The sequence below is a fragment of the Acyrthosiphon pisum genome, chromosome A1, assembly GCF_005508785.2.
Source record: "Acyrthosiphon pisum isolate AL4f chromosome A1, pea_aphid_22Mar2018_4r6ur, whole genome shotgun sequence".
NCBI lineage: Eukaryota > Metazoa > Arthropoda > Insecta > Hemiptera > Aphididae > Acyrthosiphon > Acyrthosiphon pisum.
The window spans coordinates 53601775-53612491 of record NC_042494.1 but is presented as its reverse complement, the minus strand read 5'-3'; positions in this window follow the sequence as shown (position 1 = coordinate 53612491).

Genomic DNA, 10717 nt, shown 5'->3' with positions numbered 1-10717 from the left:
GTATTTAATTTGATATAAATTATTTTATTTGTATAAGATAAGTTTAATTATGTTGATTATTGCATGCAATGTATGTGTTACAAATTAAAACTAAAATCAAAATGATAAACAATATATATTGCTTTATGCGAGAGGGAATATACAATTTAGAATAAAAAAACGAATGCTATAAAACATAGCAGTTATTGTGTGAAAAAAAATAACACTATATAATAACATAATATCAATAATTATTATTGTTTAAAGTATAGGTAATTAATTTAATGAATATTTTACTCTTTAACCCTTAAAAAAACTACGAATTCTAAATTATTAACTACAGCTATTAGATTATTCTGTACATCAAAGTTTACCAGTTTAAAATGAAAATAAAAGAGTGATAAACAATGTTTTTTAATATCTTTATTTGTTTACTTACCAATTAGACTATTACAGACTATACTATATTAGTACCTATACTGGCTATACTATCTACTTTATATTAGATATCTACTATTATGGGAATTTCGGAATTTTATAGGTATATAAAGATTCCAATATTAATTTTTGATTAAGAATTCTTACTTACTGTTTAGTATATTAATATTACAATCATACCTTCTACGGGGAGACCAGAATAATGAATATTTATAAATAAAGCATCATTTGAAAAGGGGTTTGATCAGATACAGTAGACCCTCGAATATCTGAACCTCAGCTGTTATACGAACCTTCGATTATTTGAACAAATATAATATGTGATTAATGTATCCCAACGTCAATAAGCCTAATGAATGTACCTATGGCTATATTATGGCTAATGGCTATATATAATAATTAAATATTAATAGTAGGTAACTATTAATAATAATAAATAATAAATATCAATATTTTATATTTATATAGGTATTAGGTACTTACCTACTGTTATGTATGTTTTTTCGTAATACCTACCTATGTATGAACATAATAAATATATATATATCAATATGCGCATATACATATTTTATAGTAGGTATTAAAAATATTTCCAACATCCGAACTTTCACGCTCCCAAAATAAGTGCGGTCCCAGTTAGTTCGGATAATCAAGGTTCTACTATAGTTTCATTCGAAATTTTATTTTCGTAATTGACTTGATGTAGAAAAAACAAAAGTTGAATCTTTTTATAACTTTTATAGAAGCCAGTTGGTACGACAGTTATATCCATCGTCTTTTCATATAATTATAATTTTTAAATTTGTAGATTCATGACCAAGTGCACCTAAGACGTGTTAGTTCAGTTTAGTTTATTAGTGTAACTATTAATTATTATAACATATTTTTCATTTGAAAAATTAACATTAAATATTAGGTATATTATAATATTCAATATTTGTTTTAAAAATACCTTTTTAAAATTCATTGATAAATTACTGTTAGTTAGGTAAAGTGTAGGATCTCGTTTCAAAAATATGTGCTAAAATTGATGAATCCATCCAGTATTTTTAAGACTTTTGTTACTTTTGTATTACGCGCGTGTCATATATATAATATATAGGTACAAATAAAAAAAAAACAAAATCCATTATATTGTTAACCAATATCTTTACTCAGAATCTGAAATGTAATAGAAGCTACCTATATTGGTTAAAATTATTTATTTATAGAATATAGGTATAAGATAAATGTGAAAATAGGTATGAATACAAAAAAGTTATGTAGTTTAGCCAGTTTAGGTTAGGTTAGGTTAGGTTAGGTACCTATTGAATGAATACAATAGTATATTGATTTAGATTATGTTTTCATTTGATAGTGTATTATTTTCAATTTTAATTGCATAATATAAACATATGAGATATTAGAACTTGAAAAATAATTTTTTGAATGTACTTTAATACACAATTGTGTTGTAAAAAATAGATTAAATTACATTATACATATTATGTATATAAATACAAAATGAAAGATAAACGAACGGTTGAAAAAGTAACGGTCAAAAAAAGGTCAGTCAATTTTTGACCGACCGACAAAGATATACTTTTACATAATATACTGGGTGATTATTTTGACAGTGAACACTCACTATCCCGAAATGTATTAACATTTTTGAAAATATTATTTTTACATAGATAATTAGAAGTAAGTATGACATACTTTAAAAAAAAAAATTATATTTATATTAGTTTTCTTTTTTATCTTATTTTTTTATTAATTAATATTTATTATATTTAAATTTACATTTTAACAATATTATTTTACAACTAATAAAATCTTGTTTGAAATTTAATTTTTATGTATCAAAGACTAAAGTTTTCAGAAAAAATATTCTGCTTAGGGATATATAATTACGAAAGTATAATCCCATTTAAAACAGTACCTAATTGAAGCGAAAAAAGAACGACATTTTTTTTAAAAAAAAACAAGAATAATATTCTTAAAATTAAAAGTGTATTTCGATAAAAGAATCACCCTATAGTATATTATTATACTGTTGATGTTAATCGTTTAACTGTACGTTTACTATCGATTATTATGATATTATATTAATAAAGTAACTATAATATATTAAACTATTACTGGTGTGTAACCAATAAGAAAGAGTACGTTATGTACTGTCGTTCTGATACATCATCTCCACTCACACAGTAAGGAATAGCTTATAAAATACAATAATAATGTGCAAGAAGGTACCTATATAGAAACACAAATGCATTTTTTTTGGTTTGTTTTTATTACAATATGTTAATCTTGGAAATGTAAATCAATTATACAATCGTATAGGCAATTTTGACACACCCATGCTGTCGAATAGTTAACACAGTATAAACTATAATAATATATATATACAAATTTAATGATAATATATTATATATAATAGTACCCCTAGACCTTAATATATATTATTATTTATTTAAACTTTTTTAAAGCATTAGAGGACTACTACCACACTATATATAGTGCATCGGCGGGACACTCGTAGCGTCAACCCGCATTATTGTAAGATCCACGCGCGATCGTCGTCGTCGTCGCTTAGGTACAGAATAATATTGTTATTGTATTATTATTTATGACTATTAAATTGACTTATGATGCAAATTTATAGGCACATTGCATCATATTATAATATTATATATATTATAAAATAAATTAGTAATTAAAATTAAAAAATACCGAACTGACACATATTATATTATAACAGAACATTATTATTTATTGATACCCCCCACTCGTTAATAATTCACATATTATGACATACAAAGTATTATATAGCATGGAAGTGGTAATAATACGGTATACTTAATATTTATTATAATATTAATAGTTACATACTTAAATTATTACGGGATAATAGAAAAAAATTAAACTGCACGAAAACCGGTTCTCGAAAGAAATAATTATATTAAACAAAATTAATAGTAACACCCAAATACGATTTTATAATAATGATAATAAAAGTATTATTCTGCATGTTTATATGTATATTATATAGGTGTATAGCCGGTAATCGATACAGTCATTGATTACAAATACAGGTATTCATAGTCAATGGTATTATAATATTAAGGTAATAAATAATAATGCAAAACGTCTAACTGTGACATAGTGAGACTTGCGGAGGGTTGGCCAACAAAATGTATCACCCCCGGACATTTGATATATTTATATTTTATTAATTTAAGCTATAATAAATACAAATTTTGTAATCCACGGTTATCGATGGTTAAAAATCAAAAATTAAAAACAAAACAAATACATTTGTATTTAATGATTTTTGAATAAAGTAATGAGGTTTTTACAAAAGTATTTGATACGATATTTACCACATTGATTGTTTTGTAAATGACAGTATCGGAAAAGTCAATTTTAGGTCAATCTAAAACATAATATTATATTGTGGATATTTCGTTTTGGTCATCACCCTCTAAAATAATATTGTAAATACGACACCGAGTCACACGCGTCACGTCTAAAACTGGTATTATAAAGATATTATACATAGGTAATAATGTAATATAGGTACGTATATATATTTAAATATTTAAAATTTAAGGATCGGAACTTAATGCGTTTACATGATGGTAACCTGTGTCTCAAAGTAAAAATATATTATCTATAGATCATATTTCCTAACTTTTTTGTTGCGTGTAATATTTGTGTATGATTATATCATGTCCATTGTGATTTATAATCGTGTTATAATTTATATCATACATATCATATTATGTAGCAGCATATGAATATAATGTAATAATAATAATACGGAATGCGTCGTACGAAATATTGTTATTGTGTCGTATATTATAATAATATAATAGCACATAATGTATGATATATCATATTATTATTATTGTTATTACGTACCGACAGTGTGCAGAAAGAGTACGGCGCAAACGTACAAGGTCGTCTTCGGCGGATCGTACAACATTTTGCTGTCTCGCCCGTCCGTGATGCGTCTTCGCGGCCCGGCTTTATAATAATATTGTAGTCACGAAAAGTAGTAATAAATCTCGACGGCCGAAATATGCCTATTTTGCCTCCGTACTAATCACCTCCGCCTCCGTGGATATTATATCATTCAGAAGCGCAGATGTATATGTAACGTGCTATATTATTGTTGCAGCCGTTGGTGTTTGTATAGTGTTGTTGTTGATGATGTTGATGTTGTTGTTGTTGTTGTTGTTAATGGAATTGTGATGCGAGTACGTAGCTGACGAACTGGTTTCGAAATATTGTGCAGCGTGGATGCTAGACAGCGAATGTATTTGCACGACCGTTCGTCAGGATCGACAAAACCGAAAGAAAAATATAATTATTGTAGGTGGCGGCGGAACACTACTAAATTCTTGAAAACTGCCGCCAAGATGAAAAAAAATGTAATATAATATACAGTAGGGCCGAAGGGAAGAGAGCTAAATTTCTCCCACCAGCCGCGCGCGCGGCACGCGCTCAGCTGCAGCAGCTCTGCGGCCGGTCCGCGGCGACATTCGCGCGCACCAACGACCGCCTCTCCTCGATTGCATTTAAAATATAGTAACCTCATCGAGTAACCTCCTCGATGTGATGTATTTGATTTTAATATTTTGCGTACCTATTATGTTATAGGCCCGCGGCAGGTTGCTGCTGGCCATTGTTTTTATTCACGTGCAAACCGTTAAGTAATAATAATTAATAATTAATAATAAAATATCATGTACCTACACCTAGGTGGCTAGGTATCTATATATTATTACATCTTATAAGTATAACGTATATATAAATATTACCACGTAAACGGTAATCATATATATATATATATATATATAGTGTAATATATGCATAATAATGTATAGGTACTATAGCTGCGATCGACATCAAATATTCAAATGTAATTTTATCGATCGCTCAATTGCTGCCATATAATATAATATTGGAGCAACTACAGATGAAATGTAAGACTGTAGCAGGTGACTCTAAACCATGTAACTATTAATAATAATAATTTCTTATTATTATAATACAGCCGATTTTTCAGGTAAGTAGTCAAAATGTGAAGTGTAAACTTGGCCCCATTTTATAGATTCTGAGCGGAGTGAAGAATGAATTGGGCTTACAATGGTACGTTTTTTTTTTATAGTTTTTCTTTCTTTTATTACATTTTGGACTTTTTAGAGTAAAAATACTTCAATGTTAAATAATTTAATGGTGGTTTCTAGCAGTCTGGATCTAGTTGGTACTTTGAGGAAGGGGTGTGGTAAAACTAATGGTAATTAAAAAATAAATTATGAAAATTTCATACCATAACTTTTTTCAGACATAAAAATATAATTTCAAAATACGATAATATGTATAATATATATGTTGGTTTTTCTAAAGCTATTTATAGACAATTGAGATATTTGAATTTTTTGGTTTTTTTTTCTGGTCTATGCCGATAACATTTTTTTAAAGCTTTGTAATATAACACTAGGTTTTTCAAATGTAATTCTATTACAATTTACTGCAGTTAAGAAATCTTAAAAATACTTAGTTACAATTTTTTTATTCATTTAAATTTCATATTTTAAAGAAATCCCTCAAAATGACAACTATTTGTAAATCACTTTGTAATAAAAAATGTTTAACTGGGTTTCTGGGTCATTTAGTCATCGCTTATCATTCTTTCGTGAACGCGCAACCGTTTCGCCACTGCGTACCGTCGATTCATGACGATTCACGACATTTTGTATCAGCCCATTTTCTGGTCACCGTCCTGCGCGGCGTCCGCGAGTACGAATATACTATATAGTATATAGTGATATGACGTATAATTGCCATCGCCATCTGATGACATTTTGGCAAAAGGAGTTTTGAACGAGCCTTCCATATTACCTCCGGGATCTGGTCTGGCGAAACGCACCAAAAGTTTCCCGAGGATTACTCGTCGGATGTATATCTGATATCATATCAGTCGTCTATATTATTTACAGGTTCTACGCACTATGATGCTGATTTAGAATTTGTTTTATTCACCTATAGTTGTCCTATACACATAATTCATTATAATCAATGATATTATGTACGAATATTGACCCTATATATATTTGGAAAATCCAAGTAAGTCTGTAAGTGGTATATATTAAATATTATACACTATGGCCACTTTCTATAATTTATACCTATATTGTATATATCGACAGTTCGCTTAGGTATAATAGTTTTGCAGTGTTATTACTTATTATGTATATATTTATATGATTGAAAAGTGAAAACAATACATTATATAATTAGGTAGGATGCAAATTGGAATGAGTCAATTGACAAAATTGCACTAACTGCACTAAATATATAGGAAGTTTTAGTCTTTATATAATACATTAAGATACATGTATAACTAGTATACTATGTTACTACCTAATATTATATAGGTAGGTAATATCGATATAAGACCGCATCTTCTATTCTTGATGATTATCTTAATTTTTCCAATTATCGTGCCACTTATAGTAATTAATCCAAGTATTTTCATCGGAACTACATCATTCAATCCAAGAAAGATCTTGCGTGCTGCTCTAGTTTCTTTTGTAAATTTATCCGTAACAACAAACCCTTTTAGATCCATTGTGAGTTTTATGGAGTGCCAAGTTCTGAGGTTCGCTAAATGCAAATTCATTATTCTAACACTTTGAAATTTTAATCGGTTTAATCTTCTTTGGTTGACAATTCGATTAATCTCAAATTATTCAATTCCCTTCTAACACTTCTTTTATGTACGTAATGCATTTTCTTCTCTTCACAGTCTTTTTTCTGTTGGTCCTGATTAACTTCCAGGAGATTTTCTATTTATTTTGCTTAACATTATCTCTATTTTATTTTTAGAAAATACTATTAATGCTGGTATTTCCCGTTCCTTATTCAAAATTAGTTTCTTAGGCCTCTTTTAAATTCTGATAACCCATCATAAGTTTAAATATATTGGCACATTGTTAATCTTTCCCATATAGCTAAATATGAGTCTCTACTCTCTAGTTATCTGTTTTTAACCTTTTATTAATAACATTTTATCTGATGAGCAGTATCTATGGTTTTCGACCCATGCGTTTTACTGTCACTTATAAAGTTGTAATATAATTTTTTATAGTTTTATAATGGAGCTTTTATGTAAATCATTCAAAACCTAAAGTTGATGTTATATACATAGGCGCAATTTCAATTTTTGACTTGGGGGGGCTGAATATATTAAAGGCAAGCAGACCATTACAATATAGCAATTTAAAACTCTATGTCCTAGGTTTGTTTTTTTTTGGGGGGGGGGCACGGCAAGGTTTGGGGGGCTTAGCCCCCAAGCCCCCTCAATTTGCGCCTATGGTTATATACAAAAATTAGATTTAAGTGATCAAATTGATCATGCTTTTCACATGAAGATACTATCAGCAGCTGAATTCGATGAACCAATCTTTTCTTAGTTTCTCTCTTATAAAATATGTCAAATAAATGATAAATATATACTATTATTAATGCCTACTTAGGTCTTAGCCCTTAGGTACACACATAATGGTGTCATAAATTAAATGAATAATATTTAATATAATATTATAATACCTATCTTCATGCTTTGCAAAAATATTCGTAAATTGTATTATTATTAATATTATTATCTGTTAATATAGTTTCTAGTTTCTTTTATTAAAAAGTAAATCCATTCTTTATTCTGTATTTTTTTTTTTTTTTGAAAACTCACTTGTTGTGTACTTATTATAGTTATATTTAAGGTTAAGATTTTCTTATCTTCAAATATTACAATTCCTAATGTAATATTAGTAATCATAATAATTATTATTCAAATATAAGACAATCTAATGAATTTATTTTGAGGGGTCAAATGTCTGATTGTTAAAAACTTTATAGGGGTCAAATGACCACGATTCGTATAATATAATACTAAGAATATTAAGAACACATACCTACCTACTCTGTAAAAATTTAAATAGTGAACATTTGATTGGTTGTTTTTTATTTTTATAGAAGGTATATTGCAATATTATTTTAAATAACAAACACTTAATGTTGTTTACAAAATCAGATTTGATCACTGGTGTTGAGAGTGGGCACCGATGATCAGACATTCCATTGGTATTATTATAATAAATAGATTGTCTCCACAAGTATAATCATATGATTATTTATTATATATAGCTACATTCTAGTCTATATAGGTACCAACTATTATAGTATACTGTAGACTGTAGAGTGTAGATAGTAGTGGTTGTCTCTAGTTAATTTAATTTTACGATTTTCTAGAGTATGAGCGTATAGGAAGGGACAAAGCCTTCCAGAATTGTAATTTAATAATTTTTATGCAGAATAATATGGGTTTTGGTCAGTTTAACATAACATAAATAATATGATAATAAAGAAAAATATTATATATTATTATTCATATATACCTATCTATATAGTTTTGGACAAAAGCGAAAAGGTGATGTCGGTACTCTGGTATGTAAATATTGTAAATTATGGATATGTCTGTAGTTTTATACTGTGTAACTAGTCACAAGTGTAACCCTAACCCATAAGTAAAAATATAACCCAAGCGCAACTCATAATCGTAAACAATATTACCTTACAACAACCCATAAGCTCAATAAAAATAATAAAATTATTAATTAACTTGTTGTGAAAAACTAAAGTGGGTTAGGTTACAAGGTCAATGAATTCAAGTATTTCCATGTTTTATTATATATTATTTAAAATGAGTTAACACAAACTAATCATTTATACACATTTATTTCAACAACAACATTATATTTTCTTAAAATAAAAAATAATAATAATAAAATTCACAGACAATATATTTTTTAATTAATTCCACTTTAGGCCTAAATTATCAGTATTAACGACGGTCTAGTATTTCTTACTAAAGTTTAACATAATTATAATAAACATCCTACCATTTAAAATGATTTCAAACAACAAAATATTTTATATACGTTTTTAATACAATATATTTTATGGTATTTATAAGTTTAACATCGCTTTGGCACCAATCATAATAGTACATACATAATAATATATCGGTACATATATGTATTGAATTTAAATAAAAATAAATAAATTTGTATTATATTAGTTTAAATTTGTGTATAGTTTTAATGAAATTTCAATGTTCTATAGATTATGAGATGGAAATTCGGTGTATGAGTGGCTAATCGAATTTATTAAAAATCTAAAAATTTTAAACGTTTTCTAATTATGTTGGCTTATAAACCAATTTTTTCATGTTTTATAATTAAATTTAATAATATACATTTTACTAAAGTATTGTATTGAAAAAAAATGTATGATTTCCACAAACTCTTGATACCTATTAAATATGATAGGTAAAAATATGCATACTAAATATATATATATATAAATAAAATCATTAATTAAAATATGGAAGTATTCATGTATTTGATCGCGATTATTATTAAAATATATATTATGGCTTTATAATTGGCTTGAAATTACGATGTAGTTTTGATACACATTTACCTATATTTTGTGATTTTATATAAATATTTTTTAAATAACAAAAGGACTATAAGCATACAAATTTGTATAGATTTTAATAGATTTTACTTTTGGGGTCAAGCAATTCTTACTGGTTAAAACGAAATTATAAATATTTTATGTTTTAATCTTAATAATAACATAACAGTGTAGTATTACATACTCCGTCTTTGCCAAGCATAATTTTAATATTTAATAGGTACCGCATATACCTCTATAAATATATTTTATTATAATTTGTAAATATTTATTAGCCGAGAAAAAAATTGAAATGTAACATATTAATGGCGTAAATAATAAATATATATATACTCTTTAATATTTTGATAACTATGTACAATATTGAATCATAGCAAACCAAATACCATAATAAACGGGTTTTAACGATTCCCTAATGTTTAGCATTTTTATTTAAAAACATTCCAAAATTATTTTTCTATTTTAGATACGGATTTGGCTATTAGTCATGTCTTCGATATGATTAATATTATCGTGTTTTCTAGTGGTATAGTCGTATTATAAATACAATTTCACAACCCTTAATTTTCGTCACAGTCTGTTATTGAATTACTTTATATTAATTATATTTTATACATTATTACAATTTGAACCTTATTAACTATAACAAAAAAAAAAAAATTAACAAAAAAATGTGTAGGTAAATTAATATTGTAAAAGACCTGTGGCCTGATTGTATATATTATGTAGTTATATTAATATACTTATTGTTATAAAATAAGTCCTTTGA